This window comes from Chiloscyllium plagiosum, unplaced genomic scaffold (assembly GCF_037043375.1).
Source record: "Chiloscyllium plagiosum isolate Xiang-an unplaced genomic scaffold, Cpla_swu_hap1 HiC_scaffold_4, whole genome shotgun sequence".
NCBI classification, from domain to species: domain Eukaryota; kingdom Metazoa; phylum Chordata; class Chondrichthyes; order Orectolobiformes; family Hemiscylliidae; genus Chiloscyllium; species Chiloscyllium plagiosum.
Window position 1 is genome coordinate 1,341,469 of NW_028270142.1, and position 23,134 is coordinate 1,364,602.

At 43.6% G+C, this 23,134-nt stretch overlaps 1 protein-coding gene across 4 annotated transcripts in view; it reads right to left on the minus strand.

The window, feature by feature from the left end:
* Window positions 1–23,134, minus strand: part of tox (thymocyte selection-associated high mobility group box) — a 640,302-nt gene that overhangs the window by 196,623 nt on the left and 420,545 nt on the right. Inside the window, exon 1 of one of the 4 annotated variants that reach the window (XM_087985899.1) lies at window positions 3,750–3,768. The exons of the other annotated variants lie outside the window; for them this stretch is intronic. The gene's annotated coding sequence lies outside the window, so the exon portion shown is untranslated. Of the gene's footprint in view, window positions 1–3,749; window positions 3,769–23,134 lie in introns of those variants that run through there. 4 annotated transcript variants of the gene reach the window in all.

Below are 23,134 nucleotides of genomic sequence, written 5' to 3' on the forward strand. Positions count from 1 at the left end.
TGTGGAGGCACTGGAACGGGTGCAGAGGAGGTTTACCAGGATGTTGCCTGGTATGGTAGAAAGGTCGTATGAGGAAAGGCTGAGGCACTTGGGGTTGTTTTCTTTGGAGAAAAGAAGGTTTAAGGGTGACTTGATAGAGGTGTATAAGATGATTAGGGGTTTAGATAGGGTCAACAGTGAGAATCTTTTTCCACATATGGAGTCAGCTATTACAAGGGGGCATAGCTTTAAATTAAGGGGGGGTAGGTATAGGACAGATGTTAAGGGTAGGTTCTTTACTCAGCGAGTCGTGAGTTCATGGAATGCCCTGCCAGTAGCAGTGGTGGACTCTCCCTCATTATGGGCATTTAAGCGGGCATTGGATAGGCATATGGAGGATAGTGGGCTAGTGTAGGTTAGGTGGGCTTGGATTGGCGCAACATCGAGGGCCGAAGGGCCTGTACTGCGCTGTATTGTTCTATGTTCTATGTTCTATGTTCTATGAAATCGACGTTTCGGGCAAAAGCCCTTCATGTTTCCTATCAGCCAACCAACTTTCAATCCAAGTTAGTACTTTGCCCTAATTTTGCTCACTAACCTCCTATGTGGGACTTTATCAAAAGCTTTCTGAAAGTCCAGGTACACCACATCTACTGGATCTCCCTCGTCCATCTTCAGAGTTACATCCTCAAAAAATTCCAGAAGATCAGCAAAGCATGATTTCCCCTTCATAAATCCATGCTGACTCTGTCCTGTCCTGTTATTACTATCCAGATGTGTCATAATTTCATCCTTTATAATAGACTCCAGCATCTTCCCCACCACTGAGGTCAGACTAACTGGTCTATAATTTCCTGCTTTCTCTCTCCCACCTTTCTTAAAAAGTGGTACAACATTAGCCACCCTCCAATCTGCAGGAACTGATCCCGAATCTATCGAACTCTGGAAAATAATCACCAACGCATCCACGATCTCTCGAGCCACCTCCTTCAGTGCCCTGGGATGTAGACCATCAGGCCCCGGGGACTTATCAACCTTCAGACCTAACAGTCTCTCCAACACCAATTCCTGGCAAATATAAATTCCCTTCAGTTCAGGTCCTTCAGCCAATATTACCTCAGGGAGATTGCTTGTGTCTTCCGCAGTGAACGCAGATCTGAAGTACCAATTCGATACTTCTGCCATTTCTTTGTTCCCCGTAATATATTCCCCTGTTTCTGTCTTCAAGGGCCCAATTTTAGTCCTAACCATTTTTTTGCCTTTCACATACCTAAAAAAACTTTTACTATCCTCCTTTATATTATTGGCCAATTTACCTTCGTACCTCATTTTTTCTCTGCATATTTCCTTCTTAGTAATCCTCTGTTGTTCTTTAAAAGCTTCCCAGTCCTCTGTTTTCCCACTTATCTTTGCTATGTTATACTTTTTCTCTTTTAACTTTATATGTTTCGTCCTACTAAAGCTTTCTTTAAAATTTCTGAAGCTGGAAACTGGAGTAAATATTTTTTAAATCACAAAAAAGTCATTGATGCAGTGGGAGAAAGTACCAATTCCAATTACCATGCATTGACATAGACAAATGTTCCTACAGTTCACTTTGGGAATACAAAGAATGCAGTGCAGAATGTATCTCTAACCATCGCTTTAGTTTAATGCTTCATTGTTATTTAACTTGCAAATACATAAACCAACTAATTTCACTTCTATAATTGTAATTTGATTGTAATGAGGTCAGCCAGCTGGACATAATAGAACAAATTCCCTGATTGGAGCTGTTAATCTGGTGCAGCCAGGGAGCCCTGGCTGACAGATAAAAAGGGCAGTGTCAGAGATACTGGTAGCTGGCTCTGTCTGAGGCCGGATGAACGTCCTGCTTCTCGGATGCTGCCTGACCTGCTGTGCTTTTCCAGCATCACCTTCTTGATTCTAATCTCCAACATCTGCAGTCCTCACTTTCTCCTAGAACTAAAGTCAAGAACTGTTCATGTGTAAATAAAGGGTGACTTGGTGATGGGATTCCAGCCTCTGTGCAATGATTTCACTGGTCATTTATTCTGGCACTTTAAGAACACCTATATATAATGTTAAGTAATAGTGCAAATAACTTGTATCTAGACCACATAGACTTTACAAGGATTCCTATACAACACATCATCTTGCAAAGCACTCCTCTTATAAACAGGTGAAATGGTTAAACTATATATTGAAAGCTGTATTTTTTAATGAGGTGGTTCACATAATGGCCTCTGCAACTTGAGGCTTTCATCTCTTACCATGATAACGCCGTGAAATGGAGGGTTGTAACATTTACAATGGATTAAAAAATGCTTGTACTCACTCTTCCTCTATTTGTATATTCTAATTGAATTTTAAAACATCACTGTTGGAGTAATTGTCAGCAAAAAGGTTTAATTTAATCCCATGTATGTTTTGAATATTCTTTCCATGAGATATTTTTATGCAGTACTTTAATTATCAGATCTGTACATTACACAGCATCAGATCTACCTTCTTCCAGCCACAATGTTTTTAAACCGCACAGCTTCAGTGATTTAAGAGAAATGTTGTATAAAAATCCATAAATAGCATTTAAACACTGAAGTATGAATACACCTCATTACAAGTTAACTTGCGCTTTATTTATTTATTGAACATGTATATCTATTACTCTCACTTCTCAGGAACAATCTTCAAAATAGCAGTACTTTCTATAACAGAATACATATGGTGAAAGGAATAAAAAAAGCATAAATTTGGAAAATGGGAACAGCTGGCAGTAAGCAAGCCATAAACTGAATGATATGCAATGATCTCTCCCAAAATTGAATTTGCATAGTTTACAAAAAGGTAGTAACAGAGCAAACATCATTAATCTGTTATAGAAATACAGTGATGCAGCAAATACAACAGTATTGCTCGAGTAGCCCCCTTACAGAATAACAACTTATGTTTGGAAAGAAAACTATCATGAATTTTAATACAAACAGTGCCTGACTGGCATCTTATATCTTTCTTGCAATTATTTGAAATTGTAAGTTGTAAAACATTACCATCATTTTACTACCCCAATTTACTTTAAAAGTTCATTTTACTCATGTTGTCATGCATTAGCATTTTGGTATTTTAAAATAAATATTCACATATTTGTTTCATGTTTTACTTAGCTGTAAAATGTTTCAGACACGATACCTCTTAAGAACGATAAAATTATGATTGTCACCTTATTTGTAAACTAATTGAACCTGCATTCTTGTCCTCATTTTAAAAATGATATCGGAAAGAAAATAGTAATTTCTGAACTAATAAAATTACGACTCATACTTTAAACTCTAGCAAAACAAATACAATTAGCCAGTTTAAGTAAATTTGGATTCCTAAATGAATGCATGACATAAAGTGAATAAGTAGTGTAAATCATATTTTCAATGATTCAGTTCTTAAACAATTATAAAGGAGCATGTCACAGCGAAAGAGTAAGCAATGAATGACATTAACCTGCCCACTTGCATTTTTCTCTGATGTGGCACTGAGCTCAGTTTCAGATCTTCAATAAAAGAATGTCCAGTTGCTCAGAAATAAGCTTCAGTGAGTTTGAATACATGAATAGTAATTCCATTTATATGCAATCTCTCAGTGTTTGTGCCTTTTATTATGCTAACTCCCAAATACTCACATGGGAAAAACATTTCTCTACAAAGAACAAGCTTGAAATTTAGGCTGCAGTTATATTGCCACTTTTGGCAAGGAAGGTTTCACTGATATGTACTGACCTGAATGTGGCAGGATAGGTTGTTATGCTGATCAGATCGAAACGAAATGATGTGATACCCCTTCAGGAGTCCATCTCACATTGACTTGACTTTGCAAAGTTTAACTCCAGTTCTACATATAACCATGATCTAAATGTGCTCAGACAGTATATTGGATCACAACTGCTGCACTGGGAACTTTAAAACTTTCCAAGTAACCTTTTATTTTTAAAGTGGTCAGAAAATGATGGTGTCTAACTGCTACTTGAACATGAAAAACAGCTGCCCAGTGGGTGGAACCCCTTTGTGGTTAACTTTAATACGACCTGGGGGATACGAAGTTCTGGCCTCTCAGCAACGCATTACACATCTACATTATTACCACAATCTGACTTTGAAACCATTTGTTAAACACAGCAGCATGACAGGCGCTTCCTCAAGTTTCACGTGGGTTTGCGGAATTGTGGTCACAACGTTAGGAAGTAGATTTAAAGAGAACACCAATTAGGAGCACTAACTTTCTGATAAAGCCAGCCAATAGTGACTGGGGTCTGAAGAAATGATATTTTTGGATGGAATACTAAAGTGTGAGATGGTGTGGAAAGTGGAAGTTGTTGCAGTGCACACATTGCCTGTTCATTTCCTCACCAGTTGGTCATAACCAGAGCATGTACAGATTGGACACCTGAAAGAGTAACCTTCCAATGGAGGCAATATAAATGTCACCTATGGAATTTTGGAAAATCAGGTCACTAGGATGTTAAGAGCACTTATGAAAAAAAGTCAGATACCACAGGGAGAAGATTGATTTGTCTTTTAATTTAAGGACCATTCCACAGAGAGGTGAACTTCCCCTGTAGTACACCCAGTGATAGTAGCTGATGGCTGTTTCGCATTGAATCTGCTCCAACTCAGGGTCATTGGAGGAGAATATGGTGCACTCAATGCTCGGCTTTGCAATGCCTCTCAAGAAAGCAAGGTTAAACAGAAATGCAGATTTCACCAAGACATGAGTGGCCATGTATTCCATGTAAAGGGGCTGTATTCCAAGGTCCCCCAAATCAATCCAGGCATCTGAAACTCAAAACATCTATCGCTTATTCAATGCTGTCCTTGCTAGTCACTTGGCCTTTGTGCTGCGGCAAGCTATCATATCATTAGTGGATACCACTTATCACCCAGAATTAATCTACTAATTCATTCAGAAGGTCTGAGAAATAACATTCAGGCGGTCAGAGAAACTATGTTCAGGCAGTCTGAGAAACTATGCTCAGGCGGTCTGAGAAACTACATTGAGGTCTTCTGAGAAACTACATTCAGGCAGTCTGAGAAACTACGTTAAGGTGGTCTGCGAAAATATGCTCACGGTCTGAGAAACTATGCTCACGTGGTTTGAGAAACAACATTCAGGCAGTTTGAGAAACTATAATCAGGCAGTCTGAGAAACTACGTACAGGCAGTCTGAGAAACTGCATTCAGGCAGTCTGAGAAACTATGCTCAGGCGGTCTGAGAAACTACATTGAGGTCTTCTGAGAAACTACATTCAGGCAGTCTGAGAAACTACATTCAGGCGGTCTGAGAAACTATGCTCACGCGGTTTGAGAAACAACATTCAGGCGGTCTGAGAAACTATATTTAGGCAGCCTGAGAATCTACATTCTGGCAATCTGAGAAACTACATTCAGGCAGTCTGAGTAACTACGTTCAGGCGGTCTGAGAAACTACATTCAGGCAGTCTGAAAAACTGCATTCAGGCAGTCTGAGAAATGACATTTAGGCAGTCTGAGAAACTACATTCAGGCGGTCTGAGAAACTACATTCAGGCAGTCTGAGAAACTACATTTAGGCAGTCTGAGAAACTACGATCTGATGGTCTGAGAAACTACGTTCAGGAAGTCTGAGAAACGACGTACAGGCAGTCTGAGAAACTATGCTCACGCGATCTGAGAAACTACATTCAGGCTGTTTGAGAAACTACGTTCAGGCGGTCTGAGAAACTATATTCAGACAGTCTGAGAAACAACATGCTGGCTGTTTGAGAAACTATATTCAGACAGTCTGAGAAGCTATGTTCAGGTGGCCTGAGAAACCACATTCAGGCGGTGTGAGAAACTACATTCAGGCAGGCTGAGAAACTACGTTTAGGCAGTCTGAGAAACTACATTCAGGCGGTGTGAGAAACTATATTCAGGCAGTTTGAGAAACTATGCACAGGCGGTCTGAGAAACTATATTCAGGTGGTCAGAGAAAATACGTTTCGGCAGTCTGAGAAACTACATTCAGCAGGTGTGTAAAACTATATTCAGGCAGCCTGAGAATATACGTTCAGGAAGTCTGGGAAACTACATTCAGGCAGTCTGAGAAACTACGTTCAGGCAGTCTGAGAAACTACGATCTGATAATCTGAGAAACTACGCACAGGCAGTCTGTGAAACTACATTTAGGCGGTGTGAGAAACTATATTTAGACAGTCTGAGAAACAACATGCTGGCTGTTTGAGAAACTATATTCAGGCAGTCTGAGAAACTACGTTTAGGCAGTCTGAGAAACTACATTCAGGCATTCTGAGAAACTACGTTTAGGCAGTCTGAGAAACTACATTCAGGTTGTCTGAGAAACTACATTCAGGCAGTTTGAGAAACTACATTCAGGCTGTGTGAGAAGCTATATTCAGGCAGTGTGAGAAACTACATTCTGGCTGCTTGAGAAACTATATTTAGGCAGTCTGAGAAACTATGTTTAGGCGGTCTGAGAAACTACATTGAGGCAGTGTGAGAAACTACATTCAGGCCGTCTCAGAAACTACATTCAGGCAGTCTGAGAAACTACATTCAGGTGGACTGAGAAAATATGCACACGCGGTGTGAAAACCTACATTCAGGTTGTCTGAGAAACTACGTTAAGGTGGTCAGAGAAACTAAGTTCAGGCGGTCTGAGAAATCATGCTCACGCAGTCTGAGAAACTATATTCAGGCAGTGTGAGAAACTACATTCAGGCAGTCTGAGAAACTACGTTTAGGCAGTGTGAGAAACTACATTCAGGCGGTCTGAGAAACTATATTCAGGCTGTCTGAGAAACTACGTTCAGGCAGTCTGAGAAACTACATTCAGGCGGTGTGAGAAACTACATTCAGGCAGTTTGAGAAACTATATTCAGGCAGTCTGAGAAACTACGTTTAGGCAGTCTGAGAAACTATGCACAGGCGGTCTGAGAAACTACATTCAGGCGGTGTGAGAAACTATATTCAGGTGGTCTGAGAAACTACGCTCAGGCAGTCTGAGAAACTATATTCTGGCAGTCTGAGAAACTACGCTCAGGTTGTCTGAGAAACTACATTCAGGCAGTTTGAGAAACTACATTCAGGCTGTGTGAGAAGGTATATTCAGGCAGTCTGAGAAACTACATTCTGGCTGCTTGAGAAACTATAGTCAGGCAGTCTGAGAAACTATGTTTAGGCAGTCTGAGAAACTACGTTCAGGCAGTCTGAGAAACGATATTCAGGCGGTCTGAGAAACTACGTTCAGGCGGTCTGAGAAATGAAATTCAGGCGGTCTGAGAAACTACGTTAAGGCGGTCTGAGAAACTACGCATAGGCAGTCTGAGAAACTACATTCAGGCAGTTTGAGAAACTACGTTCAGGCGGTCTGAGAAACTACATTCAGTTGGTCTGAGAAACAACATTCAGGCAGGTTGACACACTATATTCAGGCAGTCTGAGAAACTACGTTTAGGCAGTCTGAGAAACTACGCTCAGGCGGTCTGCGAAACTATATTCAGGCAGTCTGAGAAACTACGTTCAGGCGGTCTGAGAAACTACGCTCAGGCAGTCTGAGAAACTACATTCTGGCTGTTTGAGAACCTATATTCAGGCAATCTGAGAAACTATGTTTAGGCTATCTGAGAAACTACATTCAGGCAATGTGAGAAACTACATTCAGGCAATGTGAAAAACTACATTCAGGCGGTCTGAGAAACTATATTCAGGCAGTCTGAGAAACTACATGCAGGCAGTTTGAGAAACTACATTCAGGCGGTCTCAGAAACTACATTCAGGCAGTTTGAGAAACTACATTCAGGCGGACTGAGAAACTATGCACAGGCGGTCTGAGAAACTACATTCAGGCAGTTTGAGAAACTACATTCAGGCGGACTGAGAAACTATGCACAGGCGGTCTGAGAAACTACATTCAGGCGGTCTGAGAAACTACATTCTGGCTGTTTGAGAACCTATATTCAGGCAATCTGAGAAACTATGTTTAGGCTGTCTGAGAAACTACATTCAGGCAATGTGAGAAACTACATTCAGGCTGTCTGAGAAACTACATTCAGGCAATGTGAAAAACTACATTCAGGCGGTCTGAGAAACTATATTCAGGCAGTCTGAGAAACTACATGCAGGCAGTTTGAGAAACTACATTCAGGCGGACTGAGAAACTATGCACAGGCGGTCTGAGAAACTACATTCAGGCAGTTTGAGAAACTACATTCAGGCGGACTGAGAAACTATGCACAGGCGGTCTGAGAAACTACATTCAGGCGGTCTGAGAAACTATATTCAGGCAGTTTGAGAAACTACGTTCAGGCGGTCTGAGAAACTACATTCAGTTGGTCTGAGAAACAACATTCAGGCAGGTTGACACACTATATTCAGGCAGTCTGAGAAGCTACGTTAAAGCGGTGTGAGACACTGTATTCAGGTTGTCTGAGAAACTACGTTAAGGCGGTCTGAGAAACTACGCTCAGGCAGTCTGAGAAACTACATTCAGGCTGTTTGAGAAACTACATTCAGGCGGTCTGAGAAACTACATTCTGGCTGTTTGAGAAACTACATTCAGTCAATCTGAGAAACTACGTTCAGGAAGTCTGCGAAACTACATTCAGCTGGTGTGAGAAACTATATTTAGGCAGCCTGAGAAACTACGTTCAGGAAGTCTGGGAAATTACATTCCGGCAGTTTGAGAAACTACATTCAGGCAGTCTGAGAAACTACATTCAGGCAGTCTGAGAAACTATATTCAGGCAGTCTGAGAAACTACGTTCAGGCGGTCGGAGAAACTACATTCAGGCAGTTTGAGAAACTATATTCAGGCAGTCTGAGAAACTATATTCAGGCAGTCTGAGAAACTACGTTCAGGCGGTGTGAGAAACTACATTCAGGCGGACTGAGAAACTACATTCAGGCGGTGTGAGAAACTATATTCAGGCAGCCTGAGAATATACGTTCAGGAAGTCTGGGAAACTACATTCAGGCAGTTTGAGAAACTACATTCAGGCAGTTTGAGAAACTACATTCGGGCTGTCTGAGAAACTCCGCACAGGCAGTCTGAGAAACTACATTCAGGCAGTGTGAGAAACTATATTCAGGTGGTCTGAGAAACTAGGCTCAGGCGGTCTGAGAAACGATGTTCAGGCAGTCTGAGAAACTGCATTCAGGCAGTCTGAGAAACTACGTTCAGGCAGTCTGAGAAATTACGATCTGATGATCTGAGAAACTACGCACAGGCAGTCTGAGAAACTATGCTCAGGGGGTCGGAGACACTACATTCAGGCTGTTTGAGAAACTACGTTCAGGCAGTCTGAGAAACTACATTCAGGCAGTTTGAGAAACTACATTCAGGCAGTCTGAGAAGCTATGTTTAGGCGGCCTGAGAAACTACATTCAGGCGGTGTGAAAAACTACATTCAGGCAGTCTGAGAAATTACATTCAGGTGGTCTGAGAAACTATATTCAGGCAGGCTGAGAAACTACGTTTAGGCAGTCTGAGAAACTACATTCAGGCGATGTGAGAAACTACATTCAGGCAGTCTGAGAAACTACGTTCAGGCAGTCAGAGAAACTACATTCAGGCTGTCTGAGAAACTACATTCAGGCAGTTTGAGAAACTACATTCAGGTTGTCTGAAAAACTATATTCAGGCAGTGTGAGAAACTACATTCTGGCTGCTTGAGAAACTATATTTAGGCAGTCTGAGAAACTACATTGAGGCGGTGTGAGAAACTACATTCAGGCCGTCTCAGAAACTACATTCAGGCAGTCTGAGAAACTACATTCAGGTGGACTGAGAAACTATGCACACGCGGTGTGAAAACCTCCATTCAGGTTGTCTGAGAAACTACGTTAAGGTGGTCAGAGAAACTAAGTTCAGGCGGTCTGAGAAATTACGCTCACGCAGTCTGAGAAACTATATTCAGGCGGTGTGAGAAACTACATTCAGGCAGTCTGAGAAACTACGTTCAGGCAGTTTGATAAACTATATTCAGGCAGTCTGAGAAACTACATTTAGGGAGTCTGAGAAACTACATTCAGGCGGTCTGAGAAACTATATTCAGGCTGTCTGAGAAACTACGTTCAGGCAGTCTGAGAAACTATATTCAGGCGGTGTGAGAAACTACATTAAGGCAGTCTGAAAAACTACATTCAGGCAGTTTGAGAAACTATATTCAGGCAGTCTGAGAAACTACGTTTAGGCAGTCTGAGAAACTATGCACAGGCGGTCTGAGAAACTACATTCAGGCGGTGTGAGAAACTATATTCAGGTGGTCTGAGAAACTACGCACAGGCAGTCTGAGAAACTGCATTCTGGCAGTCTGAGAAACTACGCTCAGGTTGTCTGAGAAACTACATTCAGGCAGTTTGAGAAACTACATTCAGGCTGTGTGAGAAGGTATATTCAGGCAGTCTGAGAAACTACATTCTGGCTGCTTGAGAAACTATATTCAGGCAGACTGAGAAACTATGTTTAGGCAGTCTGAGAAACTACGTTCAGGCAGTCTGAGAAACGACATTCAGGCGGTCTGAGAAACTACGTTCAGGCGGTCTGAGAAATGACATTCAGGCGGTCTGAGAAACTATATTCAGGCGGTCAGAGAAACTACGTATAGGCAGTCTGAGAAACTACATTCAGGCAGTTTGAGAAACTACGTTCAGGCGGTCTGAGAAACTACATTCAGTTGGTCTGAGAAACAACATTCAGGCAGGTTGACACACTATATTCAGGCAGTCTGAGAAACTACGTTAAGGCGGTGTGAGACACTGTATTCAGGCAGTCTGAGAAACTGCGCTCAGGTGGTCTGAGAAACTACGTTAAGGCGGTCTGAGAAACTACGCTCAGGCGGTCTGAGAAACTATATTCAGGCAGTCTGAGAAACTACATTCAGGCTGTTTGAGAAACTACGTTCAGGCGGTCTGAGAAACTATGCTCAGGCAGTCTGAGAAACTACATTCTGGCTGTTTGAGAACCTATACTCAGGCAATCTGAGAAATTTTGTTTAAGCGGTGTGAGAAACTACATTCAGGCAATGTGAGAAACTACATTCAGGCAGTCTGAGAAACTACGTATAGGCAGTCTGAGAAACTACATTCAGGCAGTCTGAGAAACTACATTCAGGCGGTCTGAGAAACTATATTCAGGTGGTCAGAGAAAATAGGTTTAGGCGGTCTGAGAAACTACATTCAGCAGGTGTGTAAAACTGTATTCAGGCAGCCTGAGAAGATACGTTCAGTAAGTCTGGGAAACTACATTCAGGCAGTTTGAGAAACTACATTCAGGCGGTCTGAGAAACTACATTCAGGCAGTTTGAGAAACTACATTCAGGCTGTCTGAGAAACTCCGCACAGGCAGTCTGAGAAACTACATTCAGGCAGTGTGAGAAACTATATTCAGGTGGTCTGAGAAACTAGGCTCAGGCGGTCTGAGAAACTATGTTCAGGCGGTCTGAGAAACTACGCTCAGGCGGTGTGAGAAACTATATTCAGGTGGTCTGAGAAACTACACTCAGGCAGTCTGAGAAACTACATTCTGGCAGTCTGAGAAACTATATTCAGGTGGTCAGAGAAAATAGGTTTAGGCGGTCTGAGAAACTACATTCAGCAGGTGTGTAAAACTGTATTCAGGCAGCCTGAGAATATACGTTCAGGAAGTCTGGGAAACTACATTCAGGCAGTTTGAGAAACTACATTCAGGCGGTCTGAGAAACTACATTCAGGCAGTTTGAGAAACTACATTCAGGCTGTCTGAGAAACTCCGCACAGGCAGTCTGAGAAACTACATTCAGGCAGTGTGAGAAACTATATTCAGGTGGTCTGAGAAACTAGGCTCAGGCGGTCTGAGAAACTATGTTCAGGCGGTCTGAGAAACTACGCTCAGGCGGTGTGAGAAACTATATTCAGGTGGTCTGAGAAACTACACTCAGGCAGTCTGAGAAACTACATTCTGGCAGTCTGAGAAACTACGCTCAGGTTGTCGGAGAAACTACATTCAGGCAGTTTGAGAAGCTACATTCAGGCTGTGTGAGAAGCTATATTCAGGCAGTCTGAGAAACTACATTCTGGCTGCTTGAGAAACTATATTCAGGCAGTCTGAGAAACTATGTTTGGGCAGTCTGAGAAACTACATTCAGGCGGTGTGAGAAACTATATTCAGGCGGTCTCAGAAACTACATTCAGGCAGGTTGGCACACTATATCCACTATATCCATAGTAGACTGAGATACTATGCACACGCGGTGTGAAAAACTACATTCAGGTTGTATGAGAAACTACGTTAAGATGGGCAGAGAAACTAAGTTCAGGCGGTCTGAGAAACTACGCTCACGCAGTCTGAGAAACTATATTCAGGCAGTCTGAGAAACTACGTTTAGGCAGTCTGAGAAACTACATTCAGGCGGTCTGAGAAACTACATTCAGGCAGTCTGAGAAACTACATTCAGGCGGTTTGAGAAACTATATTCAGGCAGTCTGAGAAACTACGTTTAGGCAGTCTGAGAAACTACATTCAGGCGGTCTGAGAAACTACGTTCAGGCAGTCTGAGAAACGACATTCAGGCGGTCTGAGAAACTACGTTCAGGCGGTCTGAGAAATGACATTCAGGCGGTCTTAGAAACTACGTTAAGGCGGTCTGAGAAACTACGCTCAGGCAGTCTGAGAAACTACATCCAGGCAGTCTGAGAAACTACGTTAAGGCTGTGTGTGACACGGTATTCGGGCAGTCTGAGAAACTGCGCTCAGGTGGTCTGAGAAACTACGTCAAGGCAGTCTGAGAAACTACGCTCAGGCGGTCTGAGAAACTTCGCTCAGGCAGTCTGAGAAACTACATTCTGGCTGCTTGAGAAACTATATTCAGGCAATCTGAGAAACTATGTTTAGGCAGTCTGGGAAACTACATTCAGGCGGTCTGCGAAAATATGCTAAGGTGGTCTGAGAAACTACGTTCAGGCAGTCTGAGAAATTACGATCTGATGGTCTGAGAAACTATGTAATGGCAGTCTGAGAATCTACGTACAGGCAGTCTGAGAAACTACATTCAGGTGGTCTGAGAAACTACGTACAGGCAGTCTGAGAAACTATGTTCAGGCGGTCTGAGAAACTATATTCAGGCGGTCTGAGAAACTACGTATAGGCAGTTTGAGAAAGTACATTCAGGCGGTCTGAGAAACTATATTCAGGCAGTCTGAGAAACTACATTCAGGCAGTGTGAGAAACTATGTTCAGGCAGTCTGCGAAACTACGTATAGGCAGTCTGAGAAATACATTCAGGCAGTCTGAGAAACTACATTCAGGCAGTCTGAGAAACTACATTCAGGCGGTCTGAGAAACTACATTCAGGCAGTCTGAAAAACTACGTTCAGGCGGTCTGAGAAACTACATTCAGGCGGACTGAGAAACTACGTTAACGTCTTCAGAGAAACTAAGTTCAGGCGGTCTGAGAAACTACGTTTAGGCAGTCTGAGAAACTACATTCAGGCAGTCTGAGAAACTACGTTCAGGCGGTCGGCGAAAATATGCTCAGGTGGTCTGAGAAACTATGTTAAGGCAGTCTGAGAAATTATGATTTGTTGGTCTGAGAATCTACGCACAGGCAGTCTGAGAAACTACGCTCATGCGGTCTGAGAAACTACATTCAGGCGGTCGGTGAAACAACGCTCACGCGGTCTGAGATACTACATTCAGGCGGTGTGAGAAACTATATTCAGGCAGTCTGAGAAACTACGCACAGGCAGTCTGAGAAACTACGTTTAGGCAGTCTGAGAAACTACGCTCAGGGGGTCGGAAACACTACATTCAGGCGGTCTGAGAAACTACGTACAGGCAGTCTGAGAAACTATGTTCAGGTAATCTGAGAAACTACCTTCAGGCAGTCTGAGAAACTATATTCAGGCAGTCTGAGAAACTATATTCAGGCAGTCTGAGAAACTACATTCAGGCTGTCTGAGAAACTACATTCAGGCGGTCTCAGAAACTACATTCAGGCAGTTTGAGAAACTACATTCAGGCGGACTGAGAAACTGTGCACAGGCGGTCTGAAAAACTACATTCAGGCGGTCTGCGAAAATATGCTCAGGTGGTCTGAGAAACTACGTTCAGGCAGTCTGAGAAATTACGATCTGATGGTCTGAGAAACTATGTAATGGCAGTCTGAGAAACTACGTACAGGCAGTCTGAGAAACTACATTCAGGCGGTCTGAGAAACTACATTCAGACGGTCTGAGAAACTACGTACAGGCAGTGTGAGAAACTATATTCAGGTGGTCTGAGAAACTAGGCTCAGGCGGTCTGAGAAACTATGTTCAGGCGGTCTGAGAAACTACGCTCAGGCGGTGTGAGAAACTATATTCAGGTGGTCTGAGAAACTACACTCAGGCAGTCTGAGAAACTACATTCTGGCAGTCTGAGAAACTATATTCAGGTGGTCAGAGAAAATAGGTTTAGGCGGTCTGAGAAACTACATTCAGCAGGTGTGTAAAACTGTATTCAGGCAGCCTGAGAATATACGTTCAGGAAGTCTGGGAAACTACATTCAGGCAGTTTGAGAAACTACATTCAGGCGGTCTGAGAAACTACATTCAGGCAGTTTGAGAAACTACATTCAGGCTGTCTGAGAAACTCCGCACAGGCAGTCTGAGAAACTACATTCAGGCAGTGTGAGAAACTATATTCAGGTGGTCTGAGAAACTAGGCTCAGGCGGTCTGAGAAACTATGTTCAGGCGGTCTGAGAAACTACGCTCAGGCGGTGTGAGAAACTATATTCAGGTGGTCTGAGAAACTACACTCAGGCAGTCTGAGAAACTACATTCTGGCAGTCTGAGAAACTACGCTCAGGTTGTCGGAGAAACTACATTCAGGCAGTTTGAGAAGCTACATTCAGGCTGTGTGAGAAGCTATATTCAGGCAGTCTGAGAAACTACATTCTGGCTGCTTGAGAAACTATATTCAGGCAGTCTGAGAAACTATGTTTGGGCAGTCTGAGAAACTACATTCAGGCGGTGTGAGAAACTATATTCAGGCGGTCTCAGAAACTACATTCAGGCAGGTTGGCACACTATATCCACTATATCCATAGTAGACTGAGATACTATGCACACGCGGTGTGAAAAACTACATTCAGGTTGTATGAGAAACTACGTTAAGATGGGCAGAGAAACTAAGTTCAGGCGGTCTGAGAAACTACGCTCACGCAGTCTGAGAAACTATATTCAGGCAGTCTGAGAAACTACGTTTAGGCAGTCTGAGAAACTACATTCAGGCGGTCTGAGAAACTACATTCAGGCAGTCTGAGAAACTACATTCAGGCGGTTTGAGAAACTATATTCAGGCAGTCTGAGAAACTACGTTTAGGCAGTCTGAGAAACTACATTCAGGCGGTCTGAGAAACTACGTTCAGGCAGTCTGAGAAACGACATTCAGGCGGTCTGAGAAACTACGTTCAGGCGGTCTGAGAAATGACATTCAGGCGGTCTTAGAAACTACGTTAAGGCGGTCTGAGAAACTACGCTCAGGCAGTCTGAGAAACTACATCCAGGCAGTCTGAGAAACTACGTTAAGGCTGTGTGTGACACGGTATTCGGGCAGTCTGAGAAACTGCGCTCAGGTGGTCTGAGAAACTACGTCAAGGCAGTCTGAGAAACTACGCTCAGGCGGTCTGAGAAACTTCGCTCAGGCAGTCTGAGAAACTACATTCTGGCTGCTTGAGAAACTATATTCAGGCAATCTGAGAAACTATGTTTAGGCAGTCTGGGAAACTACATTCAGGCGGTCTGCGAAAATATGCTAAGGTGGTCTGAGAAACTACGTTCAGGCAGTCTGAGAAATTACGATCTGATGGTCTGAGAAACTATGTAATGGCAGTCTGAGAATCTACGTACAGGCAGTCTGAGAAACTACATTCAGGTGGTCTGAGAAACTACGTACAGGCAGTCTGAGAAACTATGTTCAGGCGGTCTGAGAAACTATATTCAGGCGGTCTGAGAAACTACGTATAGGCAGTTTGAGAAAGTACATTCAGGCGGTCTGAGAAACTATATTCAGGCAGTCTGAGAAACTACATTCAGGCAGTGTGAGAAACTATGTTCAGGCAGTCTGCGAAACTACGTATAGGCAGTCTGAGAAATACATTCAGGCAGTCTGAGAAACTACATTCAGGCAGTCTGAGAAACTACATTCAGGCGGTCTGAGAAACTACATTCAGGCAGTCTGAAAAACTACGTTCAGGCGGTCTGAGAAACTACATTCAGGCGGACTGAGAAACTACGTTAACGTCTTCAGAGAAACTAAGTTCAGGCGGTCTGAGAAACTACGTTTAGGCAGTCTGAGAAACTACATTCAGGCAGTCTGAGAAACTACGTTCAGGCGGTCGGCGAAAATATGCTCAGGTGGTCTGAGAAACTATGTTAAGGCAGTCTGAGAAATTATGATTTGTTGGTCTGAGAATCTACGCACAGGCAGTCTGAGAAACTACGCTCATGCGGTCTGAGAAACTACATTCAGGCGGTCGGTGAAACAACGCTCACGCGGTCTGAGATACTACATTCAGGCGGTGTGAGAAACTATATTCAGGCAGTCTGAGAAACTACGCACAGGCAGTCTGAGAAACTACGTTTAGGCAGTCTGAGAAACTACGCTCAGGGGGTCGGAAACACTACATTCAGGCGGTCTGAGAAACTACGTACAGGCAGTCTGAGAAACTATGTTCAGGTAATCTGAGAAACTACCTTCAGGCAGTCTGAGAAACTATATTCAGGCAGTCTGAGAAACTATATTCAGGCAGTCTGAGAAACTACATTCAGGCTGTCTGAGAAACTACATTCAGGCGGTCTCAGAAACTACATTCAGGCAGTTTGAGAAACTACATTCAGGCGGACTGAGAAACTGTGCACAGGCGGTCTGAAAAACTACATTCAGGCGGTCTGCGAAAATATGCTCAGGTGGTCTGAGAAACTACGTTCAGGCAGTCTGAGAAATTACGATCTGATGGTCTGAGAAACTATGTAATGGCAGTCTGAGAAACTACGTACAGGCAGTCTGAGAAACTACATTCAGGCGGTCTGAGAAACTACATTCAGACGGTCTGAGAAACTACGTACAGGCAGTCTGAGAAACTATGTTCAGGCGGTCTGAGAAACTATATTCAGGCAGTCAGAGAAACTACGTATAGGCAGTTTGAGAAACTACATTCAGGCGGTCTGAGAAACTATATTCAGGCAGTCTGAAAAAATACGTTCAGGCGGTCTGAGAAACTATATTCAGGCAGTCTGAGATACTACGTATAGGCAGTCTGAGAAATACATTTAGCCGATCTCAGAAACTACATTCAGGCAGTCTGAGAAAGTACATTCAGGCGGTCTGAGAAACTACATTCAGGCAGTCTGAGAAACTACGTTCAGGCGGTCTGAGAAACTATATTCAGGCGGACTGAGAAACTACGTTAACGTGGTCAGAGAAACTAAGTTCAGGCGGTCTGAGAAACTACGCTCACGCAGTCTGAGAAACTATATTCAGGCAGTCTGAGAAACTACGTTTAGGCAGTCTGAGAAACTACATTCAGGCGGTTTGAGAAACTACATTCAGGCTGTCTGAGAAACTACGTTCAGGCAGTCTGAGAAACGACATTCAGGCGGTCTGAGAAACGACGTTCAGGCGGTCTGAGACATGACACTCAGGCGGTCTGAGAAACTACGTTAAGGCGGTCTGAGAAACTACGCTCAGGCGGTCTGAGAAACAATATTCAGGCAGTCTGAGAAACTACATTCAGGCTGTTTGAGAAACTATGTTCAGGCAATCTGAGAAACTACATTCAGGCGGTGTGAGAAACTTCGCTCAGGCAGTCTGAGAAACAACATTCTGGCTGCTTGAGAACCTATATTCAGGCAATCTGAGAAACTATGTTTAGGCAGTCTGGGAAATTACATTCAGTCAGTTTGAGAAACTACATTCAGGCGGTCTGCGAAAATATGCTCAGGTGATCTGATGGTCTGAGAAACTATGTAATGGTAGTCTGAGAATCTACGTACAGGCAGTCTGAGAAACTACATTCAGTCGGTCTGAGAATCTACGTACAGGCAGTCTGAGAAACTACATTCAGGCGGTCTGAGAAACTATATTCAGGCGGTCTGAGAAACTACGTATAGGCAGTTTGAGAAACTACATTCAGGCGGTCTGAGAAACTATATTCAGGCAGTCTGAGAAACTACATTCAGGCGGTGTGAGAAACTATGTTCAGGCAGTCTGCGAAACTACGTATAGGCAGTCTGAGAAATACATTTAGCCGTTCTCAGAAACGACATTCAGGCAGTCTGAGAAACTACATTCAGGCGGTCTGAGAAACTACATTCAGGCAGTCTGAAAAACTACGTTCAGGCGGTCTGAGAAACTAAGTTCAGGCGGTCTGAGAAACTACATTTAGGCAGTCTGAGAAACTACGTACAGGCAGTCTGAGAAACTACGTTCAAGCGGTCGGCGAAAATATGCTCAGGTGGTCTGAGAAACTATGTTAAGGCAGTCTGAGAAATTATGATTTGTTGGTCTGAGAATCTACGCACAGGCAGTCTGAGAAACTACGCTCATGCGGTCTGAGAAACTACGTACAGGCAGTCTGAGAAACTACATTCAAGCGGTCTGAGAAACTACATTCAGGCGGTCGGTTAAACTACGCTCACGCGGTCTGAGATACTACATTCAGGCGGTCTGAGAAACTATGCTCAGGCAGTCTGAGAAACTACATTCAGGCGGTGTGAGAAACTATATTCAGGCAGTCTGAGAAACTACGATCAGGCAGTCTGAGAAACTACAATCAGGCGGTCTGAGAAACTACGTTCAGGCAGTCTGAGAAATTACGATCTGATGGTTTGAGAGACTACGCACAGGCAGTCTGAGAAACTACGTTTAGGCAGCCTGAGAAACTACGCTCTGGGGTTCGGAGACACTACATTCAGGCGGTCTGAGAAACTACGTACAGGCAGTCTGAGAAACTACGTTCAGGTGATCTGAGAAACTACCTTCAGACAGTCTGAGAAACTATATTCAGGCAGTCTGAGAAACTATATTCAGGCAGTCTGAGAAACTAGTTCAGGCGGTCTCAGAAACTACATTCAGGCAGTTTGAGAAACTACATTCAGTCAGTTTGAGAAACTACATTCAGGCGGACTGAGAAACTATGCACAGGCGGTCTGAAAAACTACATTCAGGCGGTCTGCGAAAATATGCTCAGGTGGTCTGAGAAACTACGTTCAGGCAGTCTGAGAAATTACGATCTGATGGTCTGAGAAACTATGTAATGGCAGTCTGAGAAACTACGTACAGGCAGTCTGAGAAACTACATTCAGGCAGTCTGAGAAACTACGTACAGGCAGTCTGAGAAACTATGTTCAGGCGGTCTGAGAAACTATGTTCAGGCAGTCAGAGAATCTACGTATAGGCAGTTTGAGAAACTACATTCAGACGGTCTGAGAAAATATATTCAAGCAGTCTGAAAAAATACGTTCAGGCGGTCTGAGAAACTATATTCAGGCAGTCTGAGATACTACGTATAGGCAGTCTGAGAAATACATTTAGCCGTTCTCAGAAACTACATTCAGGCAGTCTGAGAAACTACATTCAGGCGGTCTGAGAAACTACATTCAGGCAGTCTGAGAAACTACGTTCAGGCGGTCTGAGAAACTACATTCAGGCGGACTGAGAAACTACGTTAAGGTGGTCAGAGAAACTAAGTTCAGGCGGTCTGAGAAACTACGCGCACGCAGTCTGAGAAACTATATTCAGGCAGTCTGAGAAACTACGTTTAGGCAGTCTTAGAAACTACATTCAGGCGGTCTGAGAAACTACATTCAGGCTGTCTGTGAAACTACGTTCAGGCAGTCTGAGAAACGACATTCAGGCGGTCTGAGAAACTACGTTCAGGCGGTCTGAGAAATGACATTCAGGCGGTCTGAGAAACTACGTTAAGGCGGTCTGAGAAACTACGCTCAGGCAGTCTGAGAAACTACATTCAGGCAGTCTGAGAAACTACGTTCATGCGGTCTGAGAAACTACATTCAGTTGGTCTGATAAACAACATTCAGGCAGGTTTACACACTATATTCAGGCAGTCTGAGAAACTACGTTAAGGCGGTGTGAGACACTGTATTCAGGCAGTCTGAGAAACTACATTCTGGCTGTTTGAGAACCTATATTCAGGCAGTCTGAGAAACTATGTTCAGGCTGTGTGAGAAACTACATTCAGGCAATGTGAGAAACTCCGTTCAGGCAATGTGAGAAACTATATTCAGGCAGCCTGAGAAACTACGTATAGGCAGTCTGAGAAACTACATTCAGGCAGTCTGAGAAACTATATTCAGGCAGTCTGAGAAACTACGTTCAGGCAGTCTGAGAAACTACATTCAGGCGGTCTCAGAAACTACATTCAGGCAGCCTGAGAATATACGTTCAGGAAGTCTGGGAAACTACATTCAGGCAGTTTGAGATGCTACATTCAGGCTGTGTGAGAAACTATATTCAGGTGGTCTGAGAAACTAGGCTCAGGAGGTCTGAGAAACGTTGTTCAGGCGGTCTGAGAAACTACGCTCAGGCGGTGTGAGAAACTATATTCAGGTGGTCTGAGAAACTGCATTCAGGCAGTCTGAGAAACTACGTTCAGGCAGTCTGAGAAATTACGATCTGATGGTCTGAGAAACTACGCACAGGCAGTCTGAGAAACTACGTTCAGGCAGTCTGAGAATCTACGCTCAGGGGGTCAGAGAAACTACATTCAGGCGGTCTGAGAAACTACGTACAGGCAGTCTGAGAAACTATGTTCAGGTGATCTGAGATTCTACATTCAGGCAGTCTGAGAAACTATGTTCAGGCATTCTGAGAAACTACATTCAGGCAGTTTGAGAAATTATATTCAGGCAGTCTGAGAAACTACGTTTAGGCAGACTGAGAAACTAGATTCAGGCAGTCTGAGAAACTACGTTCATGCAGTCTGAGAAACTACATTCAGGCGGACTCAGAAACTACATTCAGGTAGTTTGAGAAACTACAATCAGGCGGACTGAGAAACTGTGCACAGGCGGTCTGAAAAACTACATTCAGGCGGTCTGCGAAAATATGCTCAGGTGGTCTGAGAAACTACGTTCAGGCAGTCTGAGAAATTACGATCTGATGGTCTGAGAAACTATGTAATGGCAGTCTGAGAAACTACGTACAGGCAGTCTGAGAAACTACATTTAGGCGGTCTGAGAAACTACGCTCAGGCCGTCTGAGAAACTACGTACAGGCAGTCCGAGAAACTATGTTCAGGCGGTGTGAGAAACTATATTCAGGCGGTCTGAGAAACTGCGTATAGGCAGTTTGAGAAAGTACATTCAGGCGGTCTGAGAAACTATATTCAGGCAGTCTGAGAAACTAGGTTCAGGCGGTGTTAGAAACTATATTCAGGCAGTCTGAGAAACTACGTATAGGCAGTCTGAGAAATACATTTAGCCGATCTCAGAAACTACATTCAGGCAGTCTGAGAAACTACGTTCAGGCGGTCTGAGAAACTACATTCAGGCGGACTGAGAAACGACGTTAAGGCGGTCTGAGAAACTACATTCAGCCAATCTGAGAAACTACGTTTAGGCAGTCTGAGAAACTTCATTCAGCCGGTGTGTGAAATTATATTCAGGTGGTCTGAGAAACTACGCTCAGGCGTTCTGAGAAACTATGTTGAGGCGGTCTGAGAAGCTTCATTCAGGCTGTCTGAGAAACTACGCACTGGCAGTCTGAGAAACTACATTCAGTCAGTGTGAGAAACTTTATTCAGGCAGTCTGAGAAACTACGTTCAGGCAGTCTGAGAAATTACGATCTGATGGTCTGAGAAACTACGCACAGGCAGTCTGAGAAACAACGTTCAGGCAGTCTGAGAAACTACGCTCAGGGGGTCAGAGAAACTACATTCAGGCAGTCTGAGAATCTACGTACAGGCAGTCTGAGAAACTATGTTCAGGTGATCTGAGAAACTACATTCAGGCAGTCTGAGAAACTACGTTCAGGCAGTCTGAGAAACTACATTCAGTCTGTTTGAGAAACTATATTCAGGCAGTCTGAGAAACTATGTTCAGGCAGTCTGAGAAACTACATTCAGGCGGTCTCAGAAACTACATTCAGGCAGTTTGAGAAACAACATTCCGGCGGTCTGAGAAACTACGCTCAGGCAGTTTGAGAAACTACATTCAGACAGTCTGAGAAACAACATTCAGGCAGGTTGGCACACTATATTCAGGCAGTCTGAGAAACGACGTTAAGGCGGTGTGAGACACTGTATTCAGGCAGTCTGAGAAACTGCACTCAGGTGGTCTGAGAAACTACGTTAAGGCGGTCTGAGAAACTATGCTCATGCGGTCTGAGAAACTATATTCAGGCAGCCTGAGAAATCCATTTAGCCGTTCTCAGAAACTACATTCAGGCAGTCTGAGAAACTACATTCAGGCGGTCTGAGAAACTACATTCAGGCAGTCTGAGAAAATACGTTCAGGCGGTCTGAGAAACTACATTCAGGCGGACTGAGAAACTACATTCAGCCGGTGTGAGAAACTATATTCAGGCAGCCTGAGAAACCTCGTTCAGGAAGTCTGGGAAATTACATTCCGGCAGTTTGAGAAACTACATTCAGGCTGTCTGAGAAACTACGCACTGGCAGTCTGAGAACCTACATTCAGTCAGTGTGAGAATCTTTATTCAGGTGGTCTGAGAAACTACGCTCAGGCGGTCTGAGAAACTATGTTGAGGCGGTCTGAGAACCTACATTCAGGCTGTCTGAGAAACTAATCACTGGCAGTCTGAGAAACTACATTCAGTCAGTGTGAGAAACTTTATTCAGGCAGTCTGAGAAACTACGTTCAGGCAGTCTGAGAAATTACGATCTGATGGTCTGAGAAACTACGCACAGGCAGTCTGAGAAACGACGTTCAGGCAGTCTGAGAAACTACGCTCAGGGGGTCAGAGAAACTACATTCAGGCAGTCTGAGAATCTACGTACAGGCAGTCTGAGAAACTATGTTCAGGTGATCTGAGAAACTACATTCAGGCAGTCTGAGAAACTACGTTCAGGCAGTCTGAGAAACTACATTCAGTCTGTTTGAGAAACTATATTCAGGCAGTCTGAGAAA